General features: G+C 33.4%; 1 pseudogene; it reads left to right on the forward strand.

Moving 5' to 3' along the window:
* Positions 1-3,033: 3,033 nt before the first annotated feature.
* Positions 3,034-6,978, forward strand: LOC120195686 (annotated as a pseudogene).
* Positions 6,979-26,511: the final 19,533 nt, after the last annotated feature.

The following is a 26,511-nucleotide window of genomic DNA, read 5'->3' on the forward strand; positions in this document are numbered from 1 at the left end:
TTATTTTTTATTTTAATTATCGATCTATTAATTTTATCACTTAATTATTTAAATGTTATCAATCTAGTCATCTCTTATCAATATTTAACGAAAATATTGATGCATAAGTTAATAAAATCAGTATAATTACACATTTAATCTTCAATACTTACATATTTTATGAATTTAGTCTTACTGAAAATTTAATTTAATAAATTTAATCCTCCAATTAGAACATGAAATGCGTCATCGTATACTGAAGTGAAGATAGTCCTCTCCGGCCAGCTACACGAATCTTTAACGAAATTTTTGTGATTAACTCCTCAAGAGTGATGTTTCTCTTCAAGGTTAAGGGGATATAATGATATGACTCAAAAACAACCCCCTCTTCAGCTTCCTTAATTTCTCCATTATATAAAACAACAGCAGAAAGACGACTCATTTTCAGAGAATTGAGATTTTTGAGAAATTTAGAGTTTGAGAATTTGAAAGCTTGTGAACTGAAGTTTGTTTTGAAAGTTTATAATACGTTGCATATAATAGTGTTTATAACCGAAGTACTATTCACTTGAAGGCGCATATAATTATATTAATATAAAATATAATAACTATTTAAAATAATACTAACTTAAAAATAAATTTCTTACCACTAATAAGAAATTTAAAACTCAAATAGTTGGAGAATTTGAGTTATATAAGAGAGGAGAAGATGATTTTGGTGTGAAGAATGAGGAGGGTTGAGGGGGTTTATATACGGGAGGAGGAGGGGTAGTTGGGGAAAAAACGTATGAGCATTTAAGGCATTTAATGAAAGGTGCGTCCCCGGGGATGCGCCTTTCACACGTGGTATCAAACTCAGCGTAAACCCATGTAAAGCGCGTCCCCGAGGATGCGTATTTCGCCACCTCAGTCAAAAGGGTGCCACTTCGGGAAATATATATCAAACGGTGCTAGAAAGGGAGATATTTAACGAAAATATGTCAGTTTGGTCAAATCACCGCCCTACGATCGTAAGAGTCATATAAGTGTCAGTTTCTCCTGTCAGATAATACAAACAAAAATTGGAAACAATTTTTTTCATACAAGGGGAAGGCAAAGCCTAAATTAATGGTAAGCCAGTTTTACAATAAAAAACTAGGTATTTGGTTGGTGAGTATTCAGTTAAAAGTTTTTCTTAACTGGAATTTAATGTAGAAGTTCGACCCGTCATTTTGGGTAATTTTATAATAAATACCTAATATTTTTAACGAGTCAATGGTCGATAGATCAATAATTCAGAATGATTATTTTTTAACACCCTACTCCTTACAATTATTTTTTTTCTTAAAATAATAACTATATATTCACGCAATTTTACTTTAAAATCACTCAAATATTATAATATTACTTGTAAGGTATTTTTTTTTTAAATTACTAATCTAACATCCTTTATGATAAAATGCAGCTGCTTAGTGGACCGAAGGCGCGTTCCCTGAAGTACAACTTCCAAGGGAAATATTAGCATAACACCACATGAGAATGTATGTTTTAAGGGGCTCGCCTTCTAAGGTCTGCATCAGATTCCCTAAAAGCATTTTAAAAAATATACTTTAAAGAATTAAAAAAAAAAGTATAGAGACTAACATAATAATTTAATACATATTAATTCCATGAGTTGAAAGACTTAATGGGGTTAGTTTATATAGACATATTGGAGTGTTTAGGTTATGTTTCTTGATAATGTGGGATAAAAACTAAAAGGTATATTCTTTAACTTTTTTATCTCTATATCTAATTAATATACTTATACACTATTGTTAAATTACATTATGCTAATATTTATTATTAAGGTTTATATTAATTAAGATTAAATATTTTTATTTGTTAAAAATTTAAATAATTATTTTTTAATTATGGGTTAAAAAATTTATTTAACACGCATTAAAAATATTTCATTGACATATAAACATATTATTTATTGAATATGATTAATTAGATCTATAATTTATGTTTAATATAATATAATATTAAAAAAAATATTGTTTAGTGTCATGAACATTTAAGATGTGAGGTTTATATAAAAATTTGTCAAGAAACATAATAAAAAATTATGAGATACTAAATTAACTTTTTGAAGCTGATATATTTCAATTAGAAAATAGTTCATAATCTTTTCAGCACAATAAGTAGATGCTTATATTGAAAGTTTTAACAATATAAACCTTTATAATAAATATTTATTATTAAGATTTATACTAAATTAACTTTTGAAGGTGATATATATTAATTAGAAAGCAGTTCGTAATCTTTTCAGCTCCGGTATACTCGCAAGCTACTTTGGGATCTCCCCTTTAAAATTGTTGAAGCTCAGATACCTAATCAATTTTCCGGTTAGTAGGAAGCTACAATCTTGATTATCATAATGTTAAAAAAAATACTTCCAAGTGCTGCTAAAAGATGTGTTAGACTCTTAAAATTTCAATTTCAGAAGGGATAATATCTTGTAGCTTATTCCATATCAAATTACTACAGCAAAAACATATAATTAAATAAATTACATGAAAATTACCCATTACCTCATAATCTAGATTTTTAAAGAAAGAACATACAATATTTTAAGGTGTTTGAGTCGCCCGAATATAGTTAATCTTATATGCGATCTACATGAGCATACCGTTTACCCTTTGATATATATATCAACTTCAAAAGTTAGTTTAGTATAAACCTTAATAATAAATATTAACCTAATGTAATTATTTAAATATATTAGCATATAAAAAACGTCTAATCTTGATTAATATAAACTTTAATAATAAATATTAACCTAATGTAAATTAACAATAGTGTATAAGTAGATTCATTAGAGATAAAAAAAGTTAAGGAATACACCTTTTAACTTTTATCCTACATTTTCATGAAACATAACCTAAACACTCCAATATTCCTATATAAACTAACCACATTAACCTCTTCAACTTATATAACTAATATTTATTAAATTATGATGTTAGTACCTATAGTTTTATTTTTCAATTTTTTTAAGTATATATTTTTAAAATGCTTTTACGGAATCTGATGTGGACCCTGGAAGGCGCACCCCTTGAAATACGTCTTCCCATGTGGTGTCATGTCAACATTTCTACTGGAAGACGTGCTTCAGGGAACGCGCCTTCGGTTCACCTAAGCAAAGGAGCGTTTCAGATGACACGTCTTATCAGAAAAGATGCTACATTGGTAAAATTTGGAGAAACGGTGTCTAACATGCAATATTATAATATTTAAGTGATTTTTGGGTAAAAACGACATTTATTCTGGATTTTTTTTCTAAACAAGTGTAATTATTAATATAATTTTGGGTAAAGAACACATATGATCCCTTGACAATAGGTACTACTTTATTAACTCCCTTGACAATAAAAAGTTAAAAAAATGATCATTCAATTATAGAATGTTGCTTTGTTGAGTCCATCAACTATTAAAAGTTGCTTTGTTGAGTCCATCAACTATTAAAAGTTGCAAAATGGTTACTCTACTATTAATTATGTTCTAAACTCGTCCTTTCCCGTTAAAAAATATATGAAATTTTTTTATCTCAAAATTTCAAAGGACTATCATATCTCAGTCATCATGTTAACATCCAACTTAAACAACTGTCAAATTTTTAACAGAAACAGACGAGTTTGAAATTTAGTGAATAATGAGTAATTATTTTAATTTTTAATAATCAATTGACTCAATAAAATAATGCTCTATAGTCGAAAAATTATTTTATAATTTTAATAGTAGAGAGATTTAATAAAACATACTCCATAGTGAGTATTATTTGCACTATAATTTTATAATATTTATTTCGGTGAAAAAGGAATTTTTGAAACAAGAACGACAGGAAGAGAAATAGGAACAAGACTGGCATGAGATTGAGCGTTAGAGTTCAGTTTAGGTGTAATCGGTGGTTCACGTGTGCACATAAACAACACCGATAACTTTCAAACTGCGGAACTCCCATCCATGTGAACCCATTTCATTATTTTAAGAATGAAAAGGAAAATGCTTTTTACCAAAGCAAACATCCAAAAAGATTATGTCTCCTTTCTCAATCAATGGCTTGCTACCGTTTTATCTCAAATTTCAAAACCAACAAAGATACCGAGATCCCCCCATTGATGCTCTGCAACTCTGCTTCAATCATAGGTTTGTCTCTCTTTTGACCCACTTCCAAAAATTGTTTACTTTTAAGCTATAGATCTCGAAAATGTGCCCGTATAAAGCAATTAACAGTCAACAACTTTGATGGATCTTTTTTCAAAACTCATGGTCTTTTTTAGCGTCCCATTGACTACAGCCGTCGTTTTACTTTTCTTATCGTGTAAGTCAATTAAAAATGTTGTTTATGGTGACTATGGATTAGTTCCTATTGCTGACACGTGACGTGTTTGTTTATCCGTCTAAGTCATTTAGGAAACAATTGCAATTTTAGTGTAATTGTAGTTCCAATGAATTTTTTTGCAAGTACACATAGCAGACAAAGCTCTTCTTTAGCTGTTTTAAGGACGGTGGAATGGAAGCTTACGTTTCTCAATTGGTCTCTTTAATTCTGGCAAAGGAAAGGGTTGAAGTTTCTGGGAAAATCTAATTTTTATATATCCTTTCAAGTTATCATTTTCCTTCTTCCTTATATATATATGTGTGTGTGTGTGCGCGTGATGAATGCTTGCTTCTTTGGGTTATTGTTTTGATTGGTTGAGATAGATTTCTTGTGCTGCATAGATGTATTGGAAAGGACTTCAGGATTTCATTTCTTGATTGCTGTTGTTATTGTTGTTGTTTGTGATTATATCTGGGCGTTCTTTTTCCAGGTATTCTTGTATTTGACCTGTAGTTTCTTATTTTGGTTGGCGATTTTCGGAGGAAGGAAGCGACATTTATTCGGAACTCGGAATTTCTTAGGTTGATGGCGTAGTAATTCCAAGGAGGGAAGTTGGAGGCAAAGTTCATCATATCATTCAAATCCATCTTCATGGGATTCTGATCAAGGGTATCCTCAGACATCATATGGACTAGAAAGCCGTACTTATGCTCCTCAGTATAGCTATGCATCCCGACAATATTATCCACCTTCAAAACCCAGGCCGCAGTATTATCCACCTCCACAACCCGAGCCGCAGTATTATATGCCTTCACAAGATCGTGGAAGTGATAAAAAGAGGCTACAAAGGAGGTATTCTAGAATTGCTGACAATTACAACTCCTTAGATCAGGTTAATATCATCCAGTAGTTTATTTTCTATTGTTGTTGGTGTCTGGTGAAGTTGAAGATAACTTTTAAGTCACACGAATCATTTCATTGATTGCAGGTAACTGAGGCACTTGCTAATGCTGGTCTTGAATCTTCTAATCTCATTGTCGGTATCGATTTCACAAAGAGCAATGAGTGGACAGGTAAAAATAAACTTTTTAATTGCTAGTGATGTATGTTATTAGCCATAGTAGAACTTGCTGAATCTGGTTTGTTTTGTAGGGAAAAAATCGTTCAATAGAAGAAGTATTCACCACATTGGAGATGGTTCAAATCCCTATGAACAAACAATATCGATAACTGGAAAGACATTAGCTTCCTTTGACGAGGACAATTTGATCCTTGTTTCGGATTTGGTGATGGTAAGAATTTAACTTATTTTCCTTGTCAGGATGATTGTTTAAATGCAGCTGCTAAGAATTACTTATATTTGTTGGCAGCTTCAACACATGATCAAGATGTCTTCAGTTTCTACCCAGATGAGATATTTTGTAATGGATTTGAGGAAGACTTAAGCCACTATAAAGAACTTGTACCTCATCTACGACTTGCAGGTTTCCGTTACACTCCTTTTTTCATCCGTTTATTTCGAATAACTTTCTAAAGCTTATCTAATCAAATAAATATTACATTTTCTAGCCAGGCCCTACATCATTTGCTCCGATCATTGAAATGGCTATGACCATTGTTGAGAAGAGCAGTGGCCAGTACCACGTCTTAGTGATAATCGCGGATGGGCAGGTATCTTTCTGTCTTTGGGTTTATGCTTCATTTAGGCTTTAGAGAACTCGATGAAATACTCTGGTAATTAGCTTGAAAGCAAAAAACAAGCAGAGTAGGCACTTTTGTCCTATTTGCATGGGATAAAATGGATATGAAAATGTTGGCATGATGGTTTATTGCACTACTTGCAATTTTATTGCATTGCATTATTACTTCTGTTGTTAAACTCTTGATGATTGTTTGCTAGGTGTTAATAGAATTTCAGACAGTTTTATATACTTAATACGAATGGTTTTTCAAGGTAACTCGAAGCGTTGACACTCAGCGTGGCCAGCTAAGTCCACAGGAGCAGAAGACTGTCGATGCCATAGTGCAAGCAAGGTGAACCTAGTGTAACCTTTTTTTTTTGTCCTTTTGCATACAGCCAGTTTTCTTTCTCACATGTTTCTTCTATTACAGCAAGCTTCCTCTGTCGATTGTATTGGTTGGTGTTGGAGACGGACCTTGGGATATGATGGAGTTTGATGATAACATTCCTGTTAGAGTATGCCCAAAGACCAATCATATGATGATTGTAATAATACTTTTATTTACCGATTTTATTGAATAAAGACATTGCCGCTATTATTTTCATTTATAAATATGTGGTTAACAACTGAAAGATAATAAAGTCCATATAATGACATAATTGTTATTATTAAAAGATCCTCAGTCAAGTATTATTATGGGCATTGACAATAATAATACGCTTAAGACTAACATGTTATTGATTGATGACAATGAGTTGTTATTGACATAGAGATGTCAGAATTGATACATGATTATATTATTAGAGAACAATGTATTGGATTGACCGACCATGAGCATATGTCTTGGATTATTATGTGACAGTCATAACATTGCTCATGGTGATGACTATATGTATGATCCTCAGACTTGAGATCAATACTATCCCAACATATCTTGTTGTATGTTTTGATGCAGCTAAACAAGCTCCGTAACTTGTTGCTATATAAAGACTGTTATTGAATATATCTCAATATATGTAGTTGAACTACAAGAAAATATACCTTTAATGACACACGAACGATGACACACACTAATTTATGACTTGCAAAACATGTGTGTCATAAAAAAATGTCATGTTTTTTAAAATCTGAACGATTTATGACTTACAATAATGTGTGTCATATTTAATAGTCATAATCCAAAAAATTTGCAAAAACACGGAGTACAATTTTAATTGTGTGTCATCTTTAAAAGTCGTCTTTTAATTCCCTCCTTATTTTCATCATTTCCTGCTTCTTCCCCGACATACATGTTTGTCCAAATCTCTCATCTCAAAAAATAAAAAATCTCCCAAGAAAAAACAGATGTTTATCGAATCTCTTATGAATCATTTATTTTTCTCAATGGTGGAGGAGGCCGGCGGAGGTTCATCGTCGGATAGAGGAGGAGGAGGAGAGATCAGAAGAGCAGTAGGATCAGGCTCGATGGATTCGTTGGAATCTCGTTGGGTGTTCCCAGGCGAAGACGAATATGAGATCGAGGACGAGGAAGATAATACAGATGTGTCCTATGGAGCTGGAGTAGATTTCGAAGACGAGGATAGTTCGGTGCAGAGTTTGATTCGCACCAAACCGCGCGTTGATTCTTTCGACGCTGAAGCTCTCGAAGTCCATGGCGCGTATAGAAGTAACTACGAGGTATATTGTTCTTGTTTCATGATGCTAATGCAATAAATCAGTCCTCTGTTTGTAATCTTGAAAAAACGAATTTGTTTAGAATCTAACTTTATCGAGTTGAGGCATACCTTTTTTTAATGTGCTTTAATGTTGCATCTTACTTTTATGTGTATACTTGACTTTTGATCTCAGGACTTTGGTATAGGAAGGATAATAATACATGCGTTTCATACTCTTGGTGTTGTATTTGGTGATGTTGGAACAAGTCCTTTATATACGTTTAGTGTAATGTTTAGCAAGGCACCTATTAACGAAGATGAAGATGTTATTGGAGAACTATCACTGGTTCTATACAATCTACTCGTGATTCCGCTTGTCAAATATGTCCTTATCATTCTTTGGGCTAATGATGACGGTGAAGGTATGCTAGATGTTCCTCAATCCCAATCAAGTCCTTGTTTATGATCTTTTATGCAGAACTTAAACAAATATGTTAAATATTAATTCCATGTCAATTGCTTGACATCTTTTGTTGTTGTATTTTATGATCTTTCATTCTTTTATGTAGGCCTTAAACAAATATGTTAAGTATATATTCCTTGTCAACTGTTTTACATCATTTGCTGCTGCTTTTTTCTTGAAGGTGGTACTTTTGCATTTGTACTCATTGATTTCTCGACATAATAAGGTCAGTCTTCTCTCGAATCTGGTTCCATCAGATACCCGAATATCTGGATTCATGCTAAAGGTTCTGTCTCCTGAGCTCGAGAGATCACTTAAAATAAAGGAGAGACTAGAGAGTCCATTGACTCTGAACAAACTTCTTCTGATGTTAGTGCTTGCTGGCACTTCTATGGTAATAGCTGATAGGGTTGTTACCCCAGCAATGTCAGGTTTTTATGTGTTAATGTTCTTTCATCTCTTTTGTTTACGGAATCATGCTATGGTAGAATACAACATAACTGTTTTATTAAATCTATTTTCATTTTTAATTTTTAGATGATAACTTTTGCATTTTTATTTGTAGTTATGTCTTCTGTTGGTGGTCAAAGGTTGGAGTTGGTGCAATTGAACAAAGTAACTGTTATTCCATGTTGTTATCAACTCTATAAAACATTATTGCTTTGCTGACTCACATTTCACTGTTTGTTAGTAAATACTGTTAGAGAGGACATTCATGTTTCTAATTGACCTTTTTGACTATGAATCTTTTGCATAATTTAACTTGTATGTTATTGAAAATTATTTGTTATTTTGAATATATCATGCGATGGTTATTAACTTGTAGATCTCATAGTTTGATCATGAGTCTACAATTCTTCATTGTGTTTTGTAGCTGCCTTTTTCGCGATCATGTGTTGTTTGTAATGATAGTTTAACTTTAGTCGGTCTAGAATTTCCAGTCTAGCTAAATGTTAAATCTGTATGTATTAGAAAGAATATGACCTTTTTTCTTTTTCCTTCCCTCCTTTACATCCTATGGTTTATGTTCCTTTATGATTTTCTATATTATTACAAGTAAATAGTCATTAACTATTGTGTTTCCTTATTTTCTTTATTTGCAGATGAAGTGGTGATGATATCGGTTGCCTTTGTTGTAATTTTGTTCAGTGTACAGAAGTTTGGAACAATTCAAGTAGGACTTGTTGTAGGCCCTGCTTTGTTCATATGGGTTTGTTCTTTAGCAGGCATTGGAATTTACAATCTTGTTAAGCATGATGCAAGTGTCTTGAGGGCATTTAATCCTGTTCACGTCTATTTATACTTCAAGAAAAACTTAACTATGCGCTTAGAGGTTGTCTTGTATATGCAACAGGTAAACACATTGATAAAAGATGTCATGTGCTTCAAAATTTGCACTTCAGTTGCAAGTGTGGAGAGAGCTAGTAAAAGAATATCTTGATGTTGTAATCTAATTTTTACACTAATTTTCGGTTAAAATTTGTCAGGTAAACATCTTCTTGTAAAAGATCACTGAACTATTGACTTGATTCTAATTTTTACACTAATTTTTCTCTAGGGACTCGCAGCTTGCAAAATCTAATCAGGTAACCATCTTATTCTTTTCTTTTATTATTTCATGTGAATTTAGTGTTTCACCCCTTTGGACTTAAGTTTAGATATGGATTGAATGATTTCCAGTACATGCATATTGCTTGTTCAGGATGCAATGAGAAACATATTTATCGTATTGGCCAAGTTAAATCCGGGCATAAGATATGTTCAAGAAATGAATGAAATATTAGAACCTCTATTTTATGTATTCAAGAATGACCCTGATGCGGAAATGGCGGTAAGATCTCATTATTGTCCCCACCCAGTTCTTTTTTATTAAATCTCTAACATGCGATTGTTTTGATTTTCATGTATTGAATATGAAAGGAAGTTTCCATGATTTTATTTTTTCCGTTTGCAACTCTATTGCATCAAATCCATCCCTTTTCTTGCCCCAAGGTACCCAAAAAGTTTAAACAAAAACAATACCTTTCAAATAGATTACAACGTTTGAAAACAGTACGGTAATGTTCATTTATCATTATTGTTATCAACTTGGCGGACATATATATATATATATATATATATATATATATATATCATATGCACCAAATATGGAGTATCTATGCCAACATATAGCCATAGACCAATTACAATTTCAGTAAGAATAACATGAAGCTGACACATTCTTTTGTTTTGTTGAGTGATTGAGTGGATTCCGTGATCATTTCTGCCAGCAACTTGACAACAGCAATGTGGTAATTCGTTCCACAATTTCTAGTTTGTCACAGCTTCTGAAGGAACATGATGAAGAGCTTTGGCGTCATCTAGAGATCACAAATAAAGTAAGATATTGTTGCAAAATTTAAACATCTTTTATATCTTGACTCATGCTTGCCTCTTACCTGCAAAATTTTGAACACTTTCACCTTTGTCGTTTTTTGTAGCTTGTCAAGGTAATTAGTTGGGCTTGAATGCTAACTGTTGTGTTTAAATATCACACAGGTCAACCCCCAGTTTTACGCATTCAGGTGGATTACTTTGCTCTTGAAACAGGAATTCAACTTTGCGGACAGTCTCCACATATGGGACACACTTCTTAGTGGCCCTGAAGGCCCTCTGGTATGATTACAATTTTTGTCTCACTCAATTATCTAGAACTTTTCTCTAAGATTAGGGGAGGAGATCGGGGATGATAACAGCATGGAGAGGTATCAATAGATTTTAATCCAACCCATCATTCAACAACCCTAAAATTTTAAATAAAAAACCCAACCCTCCCGGTCCCAACCCCAAAAAAATTAATACAAACTTTAAATATGTTGTATAAAATTAATTATAAAAGAAAAAATATGTATTCTTTTTCTTTTTTCAATCAAATAGTGGCGTTGAGCGATTCAAACGACAATTTGCACATTTGGAGGAGCATTATGGTAAAGGTGAAAGAAGTACTCCACTTCTAAGACATCATGCTTCTTTGCCTAGGTATGCTTCATAAAATTTTAGGAATCATGTTAGTTCCATAATTTCTCCCCCAAACTTATTCTGTCTAGTTCATGTGTCATATTTCAATTTGCATTTATATCGTCTTTACAGAGAGCAAGTTCCTGCTCCCAAGGATGAGAATGATCAAGTTGATGGTGAGAATAACACTGCTTCAATGACACAATATGGTTCATAAAGCGCTAGTGCTTCAATGACATAATATGGTTATGAAATACAAGTTGCAAAAGCAGTGGAAGCTTGGATATGGTATCTGGCTATTGTTTGATCATTATCGCACTCCATTGGATCAGATATGCAGAAGGTATGAATTGAAACTTGGGAGAATTGTATTGCACTTAGTAGTTCTCTAACTTATCAAAGTTCTGCAGAATCTTAACTAGTTAACAGACTTAATAGTATGCAATGAATCTTCCAAGTTGTGTTCTTTTTGCTAGGTAGACAAGGTGTGAATTTGTCTATTGTCGGCTTCACACCACATAAGATGTACAAGTATGGAGTAAATGGTGAAACTGATGATATGTTGGAATACCATGCTACTTTTGATTTTTTACAAGACTCCCCTTTAGTAGAACATGATGATGATTTCTTGTGTAAACGCCTGGATGGCGAGGGCATATTTGTAGAACTTTATTATGCCGTGATATTTTGTATCGACATAAGATTACAATATTTTTTATAACTTAATGTGGATATATTATATGCAAATGGATTGCTTATATATAATATAATATATATATTTAGTATTATGAGGCATTAAATGTGATTTAGTTTAATTATTTGTCAATCTAATATATATATATATTATATAATTTATGAAATACAATCACTACCCCTGAATATGTGTCATCTTTTTTAATGACGGGGCTTCAATGACGTGCAATGTAAGTCATACATGCGTGTCATAAATTTATGACGCACAAATGTGTGTGTCATCTTAATTTATGATAGGGGCTTCAATGACACTCAATGAACGTCATTAATGAGCGTCATAAATGTGTGTCATAAATGTGTGTCATAAATGCGCGTCATAGATTTATGACACACAATTGCGCGTCATCTGAAATTCATGTCGGTGGCTTCAACGACAGGCAAATGTATGTCATCCGCACCCATAGATGACGCGTATTGGGTTTTTTCTACTAGTGTGGGTGTGTATTATTAAGATAGGATTTGTCTTTCCTACATAATTGGAAATATATCATAGGTCACTTGATTGAGTAAGACTAGAAACGCATGGCCATGCTCGAATAAGTTGATATAAGATATCATAAACTATTCGTTAATTAAAGTCTACTCTAGATATCAAGAAACAATAGATGGGCTATACAAGTGTGACTATTCCAAGACTTGTGCCTATTCTAGATATAAAGGACATAAGGATGTAATACATAAAAGAGTAATCACCAAGATGATATGTCGAATCATATTTTCTTGTAACTTAGGTGATAATGATATATTGCTAGATGTCACTCATTGTATGTAATATTAGAATTGTTCTAATAATTACTGCTAACGTTACAAGAACCTACAAGGTCACACCCTAGGATTAAAATGAGCAAAGATGTACAATTGTTATACGTTACTAAAATATATATCTACAGTTAATTAAATATATGTTTTAATAATCCTGAATATTTAATTTCAATTAATTAAATATAGATTTAATTAATTTGAAATAATAAAATCCCTAATATGATTAGGGTAACTTGGATATAAGACGATTATTAAATTCTAATTAATTAAATATAGATTTAATTAATTTGAAATAATAAAACCCTAATATGATTAGGGTAACTTGGCTATAAAAGGGTGTGTTAGGTCTAGCAGCCATTGTACAATACACACTCAAAACCTTCATCCATTTCTCTTAAAAGAGTTTTGGGAAAAATAAAGATTGCTCTCAATCGGGTGAACCGAGTTCGAGACGAACGCTCTACACAACCAGTATTCATTGTTGTCCTTATTGTTTTTTGAGGAACCCACTGTAAGTATTCGCATCTCTTTCTCCCGATTACAGTTTTTCGTACTTGGATCGCTGGTGAGACCGCCGAGTTTTGTTTCCGCTGCGAGCGCTGACGGTCCCAACAGTGGTATCAGAGCCAATTGTACGATTTGATTTTGGGTTAAATTTTTGGTTGATATGATATGTATGAGATGCATGTTCTAGTTTTATCGATTTCGGTAAATATTTTGATATCATTGTTCGAATCGATACCCACAACGATTAATATGTTAATTTGTTAATATCTTTTTCAATCGATTTGTTACTGGATGATCTATGGGAGTACGATAGCAGATTGCGTTTAGCAGTGGAATAATGGTTGTTGCGATGCAGAAAACCTTCGGGATTGAAAATCCCAAAAGAAAGATTTTGTTGATAATTGTTATCAAATCGTGATGTTTTTTCATGGAAACAGAAGTACTGTTTTTCAAAAAAAATCCTACCGGCCTTATTAAAGGCCCATATCAATTCACAATTGAAGGCCCATATTAATATTTTTAACAAAGGCGTAACAACGTGTATATGTATATATGATATGTTTGTTTTGCACGGTGTTTGATTTGCATGGTTATAGCCCTTATTCAATTCACAATGGTTTATTTTGAAATACGGTCTACGAGCCGTGCCTTTCTATAACTCTGTTGTATTTCTCTTATCATCTTACTCCCTCGTATGTAAAACGAGTTTCTTTTAAAATTGTAAACCTATGAAGATTCACAAGGAGCAGAAGAATGGCGAGAAGATGCCTAGAGAGCAGTCTTAGGTTTTAGGGTTCTTGGTTCTCCCATTAGCTTGGGATGGGCCACCTTAGTCATTGGTTTGGGCTATAACCCTTGCACCTTATTTATTGCTATATTTGTTATATATGTAATGCATCAAATGATATAATAAGAATAAATATTGATGAGATCAATAAGGGCCTAATATTAAAACGAACAATGATGAGATAATTATGCAAATCCCTCTTTATAATCTAAGTTAACTTAAACATCCAATATTTACCTTCGTTAAGGCTTTGATCGATATTGTGTGGGCTTTTCCAAAGCATTGGCACATAAATCTATCTTGGTTAAACACGAAGAATAAGCAAGTGATATTCACCGGTTGAAATATTGGTAATAACTTAGCTAGGTTATTCTAATAGGATTAGAAACCTAGAGGTTAAATATTTGGATAAGTCATGAGATGACTTGAACAAAAGTTGTTCACCAAAAATGAGGAGTTACATTAGATGTAACTAGTCAAGTGTTACTTACCTAAATAATCACTATCCTAAAAGAAAAGCCAAAGTTGATTTAGGAAATTGATGTATTATGGATCCTCACCCACTAGAAAAATTTTCGTTAAATTTTTTTGAAATTAAAACAAAGAGGGTTTTTAATTTTGAATAAAATAGTGGGAGTAATTTGTAAATAAAGTCCTATTTATAAATTTTAAATTTGGTAAATTTACTTACTTTAATATTTCCATTGTTGTAGATTTAATGGCAAACAATACTTTATCACTGCGATCACTCCTTGAGAAGGATAAATTTAATGGTATAAACTTCCTTGACTGGTTTCGTAATTTGAGAATTGTTCTCAAACAGGAATGGAAGGAATATGTCATTAAGGAACCTGTTCCTGGTGAACCGACAACTAATGCTTCAAAAGTTGACAAAGGTAAATTCAAGAAACATATGGATGATATGTTAGATGTTGGATGTCTAATGCTTGCCACCATGACTCCTGAGCTTCAAAAGCAACATGAGGACATGATTGCATATGAGATGATTCAAAATCTCAAAGAAATATATGAAGGGCAAGCATGTCAAGAGAGATATGAGACCTCTAAAGCTCTATTTCAATGCAAAATGGCAAAGGGAACTCCTGTAGGAGCTCATGTCATCAAGATGATGAGCTACATCCAAACGTTGGAAAAGCTGAGATTTCCTCTCAAAGATGAATTGGATACTGATGTTATCATGCAATCGTTGCCAGATAGATTTAGCCAATTTGTTCTTAATTTCAATATGAATGAAATTAACAAAACTTTGCCACAGTTACTTGGCATGTTACGAACTGCTGAAAGTAACATGAAAAAGGTTGGACCTAAGCCCATTCTGATGGTCCACAAGGACAAAGGAAAGGGAAAGAAAAAAAGTAGTGGCAAAGTCTAAGGGAAATGGTAAGACCAAACCAAAAGAGAAAAATGCATTGAAACCCAAAGGGGGAGTTAGCAAAGAAGGAAAATGTTTCCATTGCGATAAGACTGGACACTGGATGAGAAACTGCCCTGTTTACCTTGAAGAGGTCAAGAAGTCAAAAGCAAACGAAACGTTTGTTTCAAGTATTTATGTTATTGATGTTAATTTGTCAACATCTACTTCTTGGGTATTAGATACCGGTTGTGGTTCTCATATTTGTACTTCTGTACAGGGATTGCAAAAGAGAAGGAATCTGGCTAAAGGAGACGTGGACCTACGAGTGGGAAATGGAGCAAGAGTTGCTGCATTATCTATAGGGATATATGATTTATCATTGCCTAGTGCACTTGATTTAAATTTAGAGGATTGTTATTATGTGCCTAGTTTGACTAAAAAACTTGTTTCTATTTCTTGTTTGGACAAGATTGGCTTTGAGATTATTATTAAGAATAATTGTTGTTCTTTTTATCTCGATAGTGTTTTTTATGGTTCGGCACAATTGGTTAATGGTCTCTATATTTTGGATCAAGATAACACCATTTATAACATAAATACTAAGAGATCAAAAACAAATAACTCGAATCAAACTTATCTTTGGCATTGTCGTTTAGGCCATATAAGTGAGAAACACATATCAAAACTCCATAAAGATGGATTCTTAGATTCATTTGTTTTCGAACAATATGATGTATGTGAATCTTGCTTGTTGGGAAAAATGACTAAAGCTCCTTTTAATAGTAAAGGTGAGCGAGCAAGTGATTTATTGGGGTTAATACATACTGATGTATGTGGACCAATGAATACACAAGCCAGAGGTGGATTCCATTACTTCATTACTTTTACCGATTAGTTCAGTCGGTATGGGTATATTTATCTTATGGGCCATAAATCTGAAGCCCTTGAAAAGTTTAAGGAATTTAAAAATGAAGTACAAAATCAACTAGGAAAGAGTATTAAGGCACTTTGATCAGATCGAGGTGGAGAATACTTAAGCATAGAGTTTGATGAACTCTTAAAAGAATATGGGATTGTCTCACAGCTTACACCACCTGGTACACCACAGTGGAATGGAGTTTCTGAAAGAATGAATCGAACACTGTTAGACATAGTTCTATCGATGATGAGTCATAGTGATCTTCCAACTTTTTTTTGGGACATGCACTTGAAATAGCCGCTTTCACAATAAATCATGTTCCATGTAAATCGGTTCAAAAGACACCTTATGAGATATGGATTGGGAAACGTCTTAGTATGTCTTTTATAAAGATTTGGGGTTGTAAAGCTTATATAAAACATCAGATGTCTACAAAGCTCGAACCTAAATCTCATAAGTGTATATTTGTTGGATATCCTAAAGAAACTAAGGGATACTATTTGTTCAACCCTAACGAGAACAAAGTGTTTGTTGCTCGAACAGGAGTTTTTCTCGAAAGAGAATTTCTCTCAAAGAAAGGTGTTGAGTTAATCGATCGACAAATATGGCCAAGAGGGGGTGAATTGGCAAATAAAAATTTTGGTGGAAGCTATGCAGAAAATTGAAAGTAATTGCGCAGCGATTTAGAGTGGTTTGACTTTCTCAACCAAAGTCTGTGTCCACTACCTTAGCTATCCACACTAAGGATTTTCCACAAATTCACTAATTTTTGTTTCTTTTGAGGACAAAGAGTAACCTTACAAATCTCTCAAGAATTATACCCCAAATTCTTGAGAACATTCTCTCCCAAAGAGAAGATTACAAATTTGCAAACTTACAAGGAAATCCTCACAAGGTAGATTGTTTGCACAATTCTAGAACAAAGAAAAGAACACTCAAGAATGAATACAATTGAGTACAAGTAGTGTTCTTGAAAGGAAAATAAATATTGAATGAAAAATAGGCTTGAAATGCTCAAACTTGAGGTTTGATGTTTTCTCTTTGATTCTTTCTTGATTCTATTTGCTTGTTGTTTCTTATTGTTGATCAATGGCTTTAAATGCACCTTCAAATGATTTTGAACGTTAGGGATGATTAGTGGAGTCAATAATGCCGTTTAAGTGTGAAAACAATTAATTAAAGCATTTGGGAGCGTCAGTGCATCGATGAATACCCTAGGTGCATCAGTGTAAAATTCAAATATTTTGACCGTTGGACTCTCAGTGCATTGGTGCACTAAGAGTGCATCGATGCATAAAATGCATTCGATGTTTTGAAAAAGCATGAGTGCATCGATGCATGGTCTTGTGCATCGATGCATCAAATGCACTGAGTGCATCGATGCATGGTATGTGCATCAATGCATAAAATGCATTCGATGTTTGAAAAAATAATTGGTGCATCGATGCATGGATTGGTGCATCAGTGCATCACTTTGAAAAATTGATTTTAGGCTTATTTTGGTTCAAAATACTTTGTGAAAATTGTTTCAAAAATAGTTTAAGTATAAAACACAATTTTACACATTTAGTAAGGTTTGAATTTGAACTTGAAAGAATTTGAGTAATAATTTGATATTCGATTAATTAAATTGAATATACTTAGAAAATCATTTGTAAAATCTTAAAATTCATTTAATCTTAATTTGTTATATCGAAACACAAAAATGTTTTCAACAATCTCCCCCTTTTTGATATAACAAAACATTTGTGTTATTTTAAGATTTTCTAAAAATTTGAAATCAATTTTGAAAAATTATTACTCCCCCTTAATATAGTACTTCTCCCTTTTAACATTTAATATTTCCCCCCTTTTGTTAAATAAAAAAGATTTTAAAACAGATTTACACAAGGTTTTGAAAAACATAGCCAATTGAGTAAATATATATATATAGCTTAAGCTGCTAAGATCACAATCAAAAGAGAGATTAGCCATTAGTTTCATAAACAATATTCATAATTAAATGTGAAATGACATAATTGGTCAAATGAACTAATATGATGCAAAAATTAATAATCATTAAGCTCAAAATAATAAAGATAAAATCAAACCAAATATATATATCAAGTTTAAAAACCAAAAAGCATCCAAATTATATCTTCAAACAAATTTAAACAATCCAAATAAAAATAATAATCCCCAAAGTATTCAAAATGTTTTAACAATAAAAGTTCAAAGATGATCCAAAATAAAACAAGGTCTACTCGTCCATAGAGGGATCGGGAGGCGGAGGAGGAAATCGAGCTTCTCAAGAGAGAGAGCATCCATGCTTGCAAGCATCTCCCTTTGAAATTCCATCTGGCAAGCTTTCAAATAGTCTAAGCGTTGATTTACTGCTTCGTGAGTAGCAGTCAAGTGGGATTCGATGGAAGCATACTGTAGATCAAATGTCTCCAAAATAGAACGAAAATATGGAGGCATTTGATCCTCTTGTGGAGTTGGTTCCGGTGTAGGCTCATCGTCTGGAACGTGATCGTCGATATATTGCATAAGTTGTTGAAACTCAGGATCATCGTCAGCAACCGGTGCCGGAGGAGGAGGAGGAGCACGAGAAGAGCTAGGAGCAGCTCGTGAAGAGCTAGCTCCCGGGGTTTGCTTACCGGGTCGAAATACCCAAAGACCGGTTTCCTCGTCTTGTTTCTAATCTGCTTTCTTCAAGGAAGTAAGATTGATTTGGTTTTGGAGTGGGATAGGATTGTCGAGAGAGACGTCTAGACCAAGTTTGATAAAGAGGTTACTAAGAAGACATCCATAAACTAATGTTTTGACATGTTTTGAAGGAACAATGTTTATGACATCAACTAGTTGACTGAAGATAATGTGGGGTAGATTGATTTTGATTTTATTCTTGAGACAGTGTATCCACCACAAATCACTAATACGAAGAGTGGAGTACCTACCTCCGGATGGTCTAAACCACCAAGAGATCTTAGATGAAGAAAACAATCGTGATGAGATCGTAGAGTACTAACACTAGCGTTTGGAATATAGGGATAATCTACAGTTTCATTCTCATTATATATCCCATCATCATCTAACCCAAAACGGACGTATAGGTCACAATTAGCAGGGATTCACGAGTGTAGCTCCAAGATAACTTCACTTTTGTCTTTATCTGGTTCCAAAAATGTCATCCTCAACGATGTATCATTTTATCATTTTCCTCCTTTCTTCTAAACCCCCACAAGAAACCACAAAAACTCTATCCTTCTCTTATCACAACAACATTTTATTGATAATTAAAGATCAACAAGCGAAATCCATCACATGCATAAATTATGCAACTACATGAAACTAAATGAGCTTGAAATCAAAAAATAACCCAAGTAATAAGGCATGAAGTATACCCTTTATATGAGGTTAACACCCCCTAAAATTAAGCTATTGCTTGTCCTCAAGCAATGAGAAGTAAGCAATAGTAAAAATGCTATGGAAAAAATTATCTCAAGACATGTTGTGGTAAATTTTCAATCCTCAAAATAATGGGCTTCAACATGCTAGACATATCAAGATTTTAAGAACATTCCCCTAATAATAGGTTATTTCCATGTTTGTTCGTAATTGCATCCAATCGGTTAAAAGTGTTATAAAATTCCTAAGTAAGTTCTCTAGTCTTACTTAGAATTTGTTTAATAGTTAAGGAGACGTTTACTCCCATTACCTTAACAAAATTGCATTGTTTTAGAGGGGCTTCAGCTCAATACACCTATTATCCTATACCTAAAAATAAAGTGAAGCAGACACCACATCCCCATGCCTACCAAGGAGAGTCATCTCGTGAAGACTTTCATTCACTCATATGTTATTGTTGTCATTTATTAAAAAGAGTTTCCACGCAAGCAACACAAAGAGAAGTGTCCCTAACAATTTATGCCATTGTCATTTATTCACATTTGAAAATATTCAATAAACACAAGGGATTTTAATTAAAGCCTTTCATGTTAACATTGAACCTTCACGTTCATTAGTTTCATTTCATACTAATGCATGCAATGATTCTTTATAAAAAATTTCAAAAGCTTTTAAGCATAGAGAACATGCAATCGTTTAATAGTTCAAGCACAAAGAAACAAGTCCTAAGGTGAATTCTACTAATCTTATTAGTCATGTACATCCAATTCGCAACCATACAAAATTCTTATCATCAGACATCATCAAATTATTCATAAGCAGTCATTCAAACAAATAAATGGCATATCAGAACTCTTTTACCTACTACAAATGTAAATGACTAACTATGAACACTACCTCCATCAAACTTGAAGGAGGCATCGTTCTCAATGTATGAAAACTATACATAAAATGAAATATAATGTAAGGTACCTTAACTATGGGTCCTACTGTGGTGGTGGAGCGGAATTTTAAGCCATGTTTTTTCCTTAATGTGTGAATGGGTTGTTCTTATCAACAGAGGATGTTATCTCTTCATTAGACGCCTTGGTGGGAGAAGTCTACACACGACCAACAGTGCAATTTAAGAGTTGCCTCGTTGATGATGTTGAAGCTGACGATGGTACAGGTGTAGGCGGTGGGACATCATCATCAATTACATCATCAACATTACTCTTAAACATTACTCTCAACAATGACGAGATCTTCATCATGTGCTCGATTGGATGGGGCATCAATCGACACATTTCCTTTGTCAACGTGTGAGGGAGATTGGTTGGCAACAACTTTTGGTTGGGCTCGCTCTTGGGTGGTTTCCTCTTTAGAGATTTCTTGTAGGGACTCTGAGAAGAGAGGGAACTCATCAAGGATGTGGGGCAACATTTCTCGAAAAAAGAAGACCAACACTTGATACCTCTCATTTATGTAGCTAAAGAAAGTGATCATGTTGTTCTTCATTTGGTTTAGTTTCTCTTGAGTAGTTCGAGTAGAAGTAGTAATAAATGCAAGTCTTGTTGTAATAATTGTTTTGGTATCACCATTAACTACCTCTTTCTCGACTACTGGAGCATCCTCTTCAAATCCTTTCAAGCCTAAGATTTATTTAGGCATTATTCATTTCTAGTTGGGGGCCACATCTTTGAAAAAGTCCTCATACACCTACTTATGATATAATGCTATGATTAAGCTCAGGAATAGCAAGGGGCATGACTTCTTCTTAAGGCATCCATAGATTTCGTCCCCAATAATGGAATGGAACAAAAGCATTTTAGGAATGGAAACAGTGGTGTGTTGCGAGGTAGACATAAGGAGGGTCTTGTGGAAGTGATTCCACAACTTTACATTGGGTCTGGGGTTTTTTTTCTCCATTACCTTTTTGCCATTGGTTGATTCCTCCCATTTTGTCCCCTTAAAACACGTTTTATAGGATTTCTTGGTGCGTTCAAGCATCATCAGTCTCTACAAATGAGGTATGGTAATTGATGAAATCATTCAAGACAAAGAACTTGTTAATTGTTGCAGTTGTAAACTTGATTCTCTCACCATGAACAAACACGCTTGACTGAGTTGGTTATTTAGATAAGTGTAAAACTCTCAAACTAAAGTCACTACCACAGACCCTTGATGTTCAACAAACATTTTCACCTTTTGTTTTTTAATCACCTCCATAACTTCAAAATCAAATCTTTATTTGTTTCTAGAAAGGAAAAACAAATATTGTTCATGATAGACTCTTATTTCTTCAAACTGTTGAAATTTTAGTTTTGTACTGTCATAGAGGAATTTGATGATTTGGATGGGTTATGGTCCTTGTGAAGCGCTGGCAGCATTAGTCACTTTCTTACAACAGGGCATCTTGATGGAGAATAAGACAAAGTCTTTGGATGGTTAGGGTTTGTTCTCATGATTTTGGGGAAGAATAAAGAGATAGATTTAAGTTCAATACAGAAAAAGTAAAGACGAAAGGGGTTTTGAAATAAAGAAATATTAAAAGTTTTTAGGTAATTAATGGGGGAAAAGTTGTCTTGTTTTGGGCTTGGAGTGATGTGATGGAAGTTAATACAAAGTGAAAAAAATGGAGAAAGAATTTGAAAAGGTGATGATTGGGATGACAGGTTTTGAATTTTAAAAAATAACTCCCCTCTTTTATTTTTTTCATCACCACCCAAAGTTTTGGGATTTTGGAGTGCTTTTTCAACTTCCCTAATAAAGTTAAGGAAAAAATTCAAGAAGAAAATATATTTTTTCCTTGGTCAAAAAGTCTCACATGTTGTCTCTAGCCATAAAATAAAATTAACACAAAATAAATAAAATTAAAATTAAACAACAAATAATGAACTAAAAGACAAAACTAATTTATTTATCTACCTACATGGTAAATTCATAGAATGTTATAGAAAAAGTTAGAAAAATATAAGGAGATCCAAACTTTCAAACATCAGAGAGTATTAAATTTGATTTGTCACGAAGGATTGGGGCACCAGTGTATTCCATCAACCTTTGAGCATTGAACTTGAAAATAATCTCATCGTCAATGTTCTTAATATTTATTACGGCATGATGAAAGACCTTGTGAAGATTGAATTTATCAAACCATCTTGAGATGAACTTTCCTGGGAATAATTTGAGCATAGAGTTGTAATGGAGTACTTGTTGACCTTCTAAAAAATGTCATGGCAAAAGAAGTTTGCCATGCCACCTTTTTGTTTTCTCCTTGAAAAAATGTGCATTCTCATAAGCTTGGGCTTTGAACTCTTCCATCTCATTCAACTATAACAACCTTCGTTCTCTAGCCAACTGAGAATCCATATTGAGGTTTTTTATAACCCAATATGCATTTTGTTATAGCTCGACCATGAGGTGACATGCCTTCCCATATACAAGTTTGAAAGGAGAAATTTTAAGGGTCATCTTGAAGTTTTTTTGGTATGCCCATAAAGCTTTATCTAGCCTTAGTGAGCAATCATTTATCTTGGGGTTAACCACCTTCTCCAATATTTTTTTTTGATCTTGCGAATGGAGATCTCAGCTTGGCTATTGGTTTGTGGGTAGTATGTTGTAGCAATATTGTGTCTCACCCTATATCTTTGAAATGCCTTTGCAATAAGCTTGTTGTCGAAGTGGACTTCTTCATCACTTATGATGGCAATCAAGGCTCTAAACCTTGTAAGGATGTTTTCAGGTAAGAACTTAAATACTGTTTTAGAGTCATTCCTTGGTGTAACCACTTCCTTGACCAATTTGGACACGCAATCCACTGCTAGCAAGATATAAAGGTCCCCAAACAATGAAGGGATATGCCCCATGAAGTCGATCCCCATATAAACCTTCTAATCATTAGTCAGTACATTGCTTGAATAAATAGTGATTATCCCAATAGTAGAAATGAACATCATGCCGGAGCTTCTTCTTTCCCTGGATATTTAAATCATTAGGCAAATATCACTAACGAGAAAATTAACATCACCAAAAAATTACCATGGAAAATAATAATTTATCATCAGGATATCCCTGTTTAATCTCTATTTCCTCATTGAATTCAACCATTTCTTTAGCCTGGAAAGATAATCAACAACTTGATTTTCAGTTTCCTTTATATCCTCAACATCTAGGTCGAATTCTTATAAGAGAAGTATCCACCTAATAAGTCTAGGTTTAGCATCCTTTTTAGTCACTAACTAATGAATAGCTGAATGATCAGTACATATAATGACCTTGGTGCCTATCAAGTATGCTATAAACTTATCAAATACAATCATAACAACCATAAATTTCTTTTTAGTGGTTCTGTAGTTAACTTTTGTGTCATTTAATGTGCAACTAGAATAGTAAATAACATGAAATATTTTACCTCGAAGTTTTCCAAGTATTTATCCTACAACGTAGTCATTCACATCACACACAAACTCAAATGGTGAGGTCCAATATGGAGGAACAATAATGGGTACTGAGATAAGTTAATCCTTAAGTTCCTTGAATTCTTTGTAGCAACTATCATCAAATATGAAAGGTTGTTTTTGTTGTAGCAATATGCACAGTGGCTTGGATATATTTAAAAAGCTCTTTATTAATCTCCTATAGAAGACTGCATGTCCCAAGAAGCTTCGAATACCCTTCACCATGGTAGGTAGCTTCTCAATCACTTCGACCTTCACTCTACACTTTTATCCATTTTCATGAAATTTTATGTCCTAAAACAGTACCTTCGACCACCATGAAGTGACACTTCTCTCAATTTAGCACCAAGTATGCTTCTTCACATCTCTTTAGTATCTTGGCCATATTGTAAAGGTATGGGTCAAAGTCATATTCTGAGATTGAAAATTTATTTGTGAATATTTCTAAACATTCTTTAACCATGTATGAAAACATGGCTAACATACACCTTTGGAATGTAGCTGAAGCATTGCAAAGTCGAAAGGGATTCATTCTAAAGAAGAAGGTACCAGAGAGACATGTGAAGATAGTCTTCTTTTAGTCCTCTGGTGCTATAGCAATCTGGATGTATCCTAAGTGCCCATCGAAGAAGCAATAAAAAATTTACCCACCAATCGATCTAGTAATTGATCGATGAATGGAAGTGGAAAAAAGTCACACCTCCTTTCTTTGGAAAGCACTGTATAGAGTTGACCCACAACCTATCAAATATAAGGTAAATCATGCCAACATCTAACCACTTAATTATCTTTTTTATCACCAACTTCTTTATGATTAGATTAAGCCTTCTTTAGGGTTTATTGGAATTTTTATGGAACTCATCAAGCAAAATTTTATGTATAAAAATAGTATGGATTACTATCTTCCAATCAGCAATAGTCCAACCTAAGTCCTTTTTATGTTGAGGAAAAACATGAATCAATATATTTTCTTGATCATGTTTAATACTAATAGAAATTAACATAGATAAAGTCTCACTGCAAATTAAATAAACATACTTTAAGGTGTGATGCAAAGGGCTTTAGTTCTAAAGTGGGTGGGTGTTAGAGTGAGGGCTTGGGAGGAGTAAATTCATCAAAAATATAAGGGTTCAAATTTATTACCCAGTTTAGCTATGTGTAAGCTAGACTGCAACACCTCCCTAGGAAATTCCTTGAGCTCCTCGTCGTCATTTGATCAAGCTTCAAGTAATCCTCTATTTGCAAAAAATTATTGCAACAACTTCTTCTACCACAAAGTCCATATCTTGAAGATATCGACAATCCTTAGAATCATTCACATATTTAAGGATGTTGAAGACATTCATCTATGATTAACTACTCTCATGGTAAATTCACACTTTTCACATTCAATTAAAATTCTACAGGTGGCTAGAAATTATCGCCCCAAAATAATGGGTGATCATCAGCCTCATAGTTATTCCTCCCTTTAGCAAAACATCTTCGATCCGTCCTTCAGGTAGAATGTGGGATCGATCTACGAATTGCAAAAATAACTATGGTAGGCCTTGATTTTCTCGTTCATAGCTTCATGACACTAATTTGGAATTAGATTCACATTAGATCCAACATCACATATATCTCTACCCACATAATTGTCACCTGTCGAACATGAAATAATGAAGTTTCTAAGGTACTTTCTCTTAGGTGGAAAACTACTCAGTATAGATGAGCTCTTTTTTGTTGTAACAATAGTTTCATATTTTCCAACCTTTCTCTTCTTGATAACTATGTCCTTAATTTTTTTTTTCATATGTAACCATTTGATCAGTGGCCTCCAGAAGTGGGATATTGATGTACAAGTGGTTTAGAATATCTATAAATTTCTTGAACTAAAGGTCTTGATTTTGTTTCTTCAATCTTTGAGAGAAATGAGGTGGGGGTCTAGTTTCTTCTTATGGTAAGGGTTTATCTTTTTGTGGTAATATCTTTCTTATTATCATTAGGTTTACTCATCAAACAATAAACCTTTTTCTTAATAGAATGTGAATCATATTACAACTTATGTTCTTCATGCATGATTTCAGGGCTAAGATCATTATATTTCCCCCTAAACATGTATTCTTGGTTAATTTGGGTGTCATTCCTTAGAGTGAGTGCACTACACTACTCCTAGCCTTGAGCTTTAGTGACTTTTGTATTAGTTGGTAAACTACTCTAAGGTCGAACGTGCAAAGCTATGATGATTTAACTGACATGAGTTTCCAAGCTCTCAAAGAAAAACTATGACATTGTAGTAGTGCTCCTTGGCTCTTAAAAGATGCAATATTGTCTTGAAATAAAGCCTTTTTGGTGGTCATGAAGTTTTGGAAAGTAGATTTCTAATAATTTGATGAGGATATTGAACCATTGTTGTTGGCTTTTTCCACGAAAATATTTGATGAAAACCTGGGGGTTCAATAAGATTATGTTGTCTATTTAA

Source organism: Hibiscus syriacus, unplaced genomic scaffold (genome assembly GCF_006381635.1).
Source record: "Hibiscus syriacus cultivar Baekdansim isolate YM2019G1 unplaced genomic scaffold, ASM638163v2 tig00117017_pilon, whole genome shotgun sequence".
Taxonomy (NCBI): domain Eukaryota; kingdom Viridiplantae; phylum Streptophyta; class Magnoliopsida; order Malvales; family Malvaceae; genus Hibiscus; species Hibiscus syriacus.